The sequence below is a fragment of the Heterodontus francisci genome, chromosome 27 (assembly GCF_036365525.1).
Source record: "Heterodontus francisci isolate sHetFra1 chromosome 27, sHetFra1.hap1, whole genome shotgun sequence".
Lineage (NCBI taxonomy): Eukaryota > Metazoa > Chordata > Chondrichthyes > Heterodontiformes > Heterodontidae > Heterodontus > Heterodontus francisci.
In genome coordinates this window covers 54,329,899-54,334,799 of record NC_090397.1, presented here as the reverse complement: position 1 = coordinate 54,334,799, position 4,901 = coordinate 54,329,899, and the positions used below count along the sequence as shown (strand labels likewise).

General features: G+C 40.2%; 1 non-coding gene across 1 annotated transcript; it reads right to left on the bottom strand.

Annotated features, from left to right (window-relative positions):
* Positions 1 to 781: 781 nt before the first annotated feature.
* trnap-agg (transfer RNA proline (anticodon AGG)) lies at positions 782 to 873 on the bottom strand. The gene is made up of 2 exons: positions 838 to 873; positions 782 to 817 (listed from the first exon to the last, which is right to left on the bottom strand). It is a non-coding gene; the product is annotated as a tRNA-Pro (tRNA).
* Positions 874 to 4,901: the final 4,028 nt, after the last annotated feature.

Here is a 4,901-nt window from a genome sequence, read left to right as displayed (position 1 = left end):
CTACAAATGGCTTTGTTGCCCCTGGACTACGGAGGAACTTAGGTTGGCTTCCAGCTCCCAATTGATATCCAATATCCTCTGGTGGAAAGAGTGTTCATATGGACATTGGCCAAGAAAGAAAGAAGAATTTGCATTTATATAGCGTCTTCAAAACCTCTCAACTTCACAAAGCCCTTTACAGCCAATCAGTTATTTTTGAGTGTTGTAATATACAAAATGCACAGCTAATTTGCACACATTGAGCTCCCTCAGACAGCAATGAGATAAAGGACCAGATTACCTGTATTAATGGTGCTGGATGGGGGATTAAATATTGGCTCAGGTCACCAGGGAGAATTCCCCTGCTTCTCTACGAATATTGCCATGAGATCTGAGGCAGACAGGGCCTTGATTTAACATCTCTCAAAACAGTGCACTTCTGACAGTACAGCACTCCCTCAGAACTGCACTAGGAACATCAGGTGAAATTATGTGCTTAAGTGGGATTTGAACCCACAACCAAACAGGATTGAGCTTGGTTTACAATGCTCTCTAAATTCTACATCTCAGCTCACATGGGAACACTGGTTGCTTAGGCAAGGTTCTGTAGGGTGGACCTGAACCCTAGCAAGAGTCAGAAGGTGCAAAAGGGGAAGGGACAAAATTGACCAACAAACAGGTTAAAGCTGTGGGTCTGGTCACTAAACAGAATAAACCATAAACCTCTGGTAGATGGAAGATCAGTAACAAATTATATAAGAATGCTGATTATTTCTTTGTACCTTCAGACAAAAAAAAAACAGGGCTCGTCCGGGATTTGAACCCGGGACCTCTCGCAGCTTAGAACTATAAATGTCCCCCTAAGCGAGAATCATGCCCCTAGACCAACGAGCCCTCCTTTGAACAGTATTGAAGATTTTTAACTTGTCTCTTTCAGAACTGCCACGTCTCTGCTATTTGGGCTGTACACAGCAGCTGTAGGGAGAGAGGATCAGATTACACAGACACCCAGCAGCAGCACACACATGTGTTCCTCATCAGCTGGTGGGGGGCACATGTAAGGGAGACATGCAGACCAGGAGAGTGCAAACTAGCCTGTACTGAGTTGACTGATCTGAACCAGCTGGTACTTGGGCAGCTAACATTAATGTCAACATATGCTAGGGAAGTGAGGGAAATCAAGCAAGGTTCCTGCTCTCGTGATCATTGCTCAGCTATCCCAGCTAGACAGTGCATGTGTGCAGATTTCAGGCGAGGATAGGATAAGGCTTTGGTGTGGTGGCTGCCATAGTCAAATAGCTGGTCTCTAGCAGTCTCAGCCAGGGCTCCGTGGGTAGCACTTTTATATACGAGTCAGAAAATCATGGATTCAAGATTTATTCCAGCTTTTTAAGCATATAAACTAGACTGACACTCCAGTGAAATGCTGAACTTTTGGAGTTGCTGTCTTTCGGAAAAGACGTCTGCCCTCTTAAGTGGATGTAAAAAATCCCTTGCCACTATTTGAAGAATAGCAGGGGAGTTCTACTCTAGTACCCTGGTCAACATTTATTCCTTGACCAACCCCTAAAAAATATTGACTCATCATTATTGCATTGTTGTTTTTGGTAGCACGCAGTGTGTAAGTGATCTGTTTCCTGCAAACAGATTATACTTCAGAAGTAAAAACAGAAAATGCTGGAAATACTCAGTAGGTCAGGCAGGTTCTGTGGAGAGAGAAACAGAGTTAACGTTTCAGATTGATGACCTTTCATCAGAACAGATGATATAAATGCACATAAACATACAACTATCCTGTACTGTATAAATACACAGAAACACACAGCGATCCTGTACTGTATAAATACACAGAAACACACAACTATCCTGTACTGTATAAATACACAGAAACACACAGCGATCCTGTACTGTATAAATACACAGAAACACACAGCTATCCTGTACTGTATAAATACACATAAACACACAACTATCCTGTACTGTATAAATACACAGAAACACACAGCTATCCTGTACTGTAGAAATACACAGAAACACACAGCTATCCTGTACTGTATAAATACACATAAACACACAACTATCCTGTACTGTATAAATACACATAAACACACAACTATCCTGTACTGTATAAATACACAGAAACACACAGCGATCCTGTACTGTATAAATACACAGAAACACACAGCTATCCTGCACTGCACAAATACACATAAGCACACAATTATCCTGTACTGTAACAGTACACAGAAACACACAGCTATCCTGTACTGTATAAATACACAGAAACACACAGCTATCCTGCACTGTACAAATACACATAAGCACAGAATTATCCTGTACTGCAAAAGTACACAGAAACACACAGCTATCCTGTACTGTATAAATACACAGAAACACACAGCTATCCTGCACTGTACAAATACACATAAGCACACAATTATCCTGTACTGTAAAAGTACACAGAAACACACAGCTATCCTGTACTGTATAAATACACAGAAACACACAGCTATCCTGCACTGTACAAATACACATAAGCACACAATTATCCTGTACTGTAAAAGTACACAGAAACACACAGCTATCCTGTACTGTATAAATACACAGAAACACACAGCTATCCTGTACTGTAGAAATACACAGAAACACACAGATATCCTGTACTGTATAAATACACAGAAACACACAGCTATCCTGTACTGCATAAATACACAGAAACACACAGCGATCCTGCACTGTACAAATACACATAAACACACAATTATCCTGTACTGTATAAATACACAGAAACACACAACTATCCTGTACTGTATAAATACACAGAAACACACAACTATCCTGTACTGTATAACTACACAGAAACACACAGCGATCCTGTACTGTATAAATACACAGAAACACACAGCGATCCTGCACTGTACAAATACACATAAGCACACAATTATCCTGTACTGTAAAAGTACACAGAAACACACAGCTATCCTGTACTGTATAAATACACAGAAACACACAGCTATCCTGTACTGTACAAATACACATAAGCACACAATTATCCTGTACTGTATAAATACACAGAAACACACAGCTATCCTGCACTGTACAAATACACATAAGCACACAATTATCCTGTGCTGTAAAAGTACACAGAAACACACAGCTATCCTGTACTGTATAAATACACAGAAACACACAGCTATCCTGTACTGTAGAAATACACAGAAACACACAGCTATCCTGCACTGTACAAATACACATAAGCACACAATTATCCTGTACTGTAAAAGTACACAGAAACACACAGCTATCCTGTACTGTATAAATACACAGAAACACACAGCTATCCTGTACTGTAGAAATACACAGAAACACACAGATATCCTGTACTGTATAAATACACAGAAACACACAGCTATCCTGTACTGTATAAATACACAGAAACACACAGCTATCCTGCACTGTACAAATACACATAAGCACAGAATTATCCTGTACTGTATAAATACACAGAAACACACAACTATCCTGTACTGTATAAATGCACAGAAACACACAGCTATCCTGCACTATACAAATACACATAAGCACACAACTATCCTGTACTGTATAAATACACAGAAACACACATTTATCCTGTACTGTATAAATACACAGAAACACACAACTATCCTGTACTGTATAAATACACAGAAACACACAGCGATCCTGTACTGTATAAATACACAGAAACACACAGCGAACCTGCACTGTACAAATACACATAAGCACACAATTATCCTGTACTGTATAAATACACAGAAACACACAGCTATCCTGCACTGTACAAATACACATAAGCACACAACTATCCTGTACTGTATAAATACACAGAAACACACAACTATCCTGTACTGTATAAATACACAGAAACACACAACTATCCTGTACTGTATAAATACACAGAAACACACAGCGATCCTGTACTGTATAAATACACAGAAACACACAGCTATCCTGCACTGTACAAATACACATAAGCACACAATTATCCTGTACCGTAAAAGTACACAGAAACACACAGCGATCCTGTACTATATAAATACACAGAAACACACAGCGATCCTGCACTGTACAAATACACATAAGCACACAATTATCCTGTACTGTATAAATACGCATAAACACACAGCTATCCTGTACTGTATAAATACACAGAAACACACAGCTATCCTGTACTGTATAAATACACAGCTATCCTGCACTGTATTGGAACAATCAATGGGTATCATTTTGTCTGAAAGGTGGGGTGAGGATAATGAGACTAAGTTCTTGTTGGTGAGAATACTATGGCCACAAACTCTGTCTGTGCTGGCTCTTTGCAGAGGGTCTGTTTCTGTAACCTGAGCATCCCTCCCGACAGCTGCTGTGTGCATGGAAATCACAGAGACGTGGCTGTTCTTAGAGAGAGTGAGAAGCCACCTATCTGGAAAAGGGCTCATTGCTCTGGGGGCATGATACTTGCTTAGAGAAATTTTGAATTATGAGAGCTCCCAGATTCAAATCCACCTAAGCCTTTTTTTGTTTCTCTCTTTCACAGGATGGATATAAATCATGAATCTCACTGTCATCATTTTATTTTGATCCCACCTTTGACACTTGACCTCACTGTCCTTGCAAACTATCAGGCATCTCCAAACTCTCTTTCCTCAATCAGGTTTCCACCACACCGCAGTACCAAAAAAGCTCATATCAAAGTCACAAATGGCATCCTTCATGACTTCAACAAAGGTAAACTTTCCCTCCTTGTCCTTCTCAACCTGCCTGCAGCCTTTGACACAGTTGACCACACCTTGCTCCTCTAATGCCTCTCCACTGCTGTCCAGCTGGATGGGACTGCTCTTGCATGGTTCCTTTCTTATCTACTTAATTGCATCCAGAGTATCATT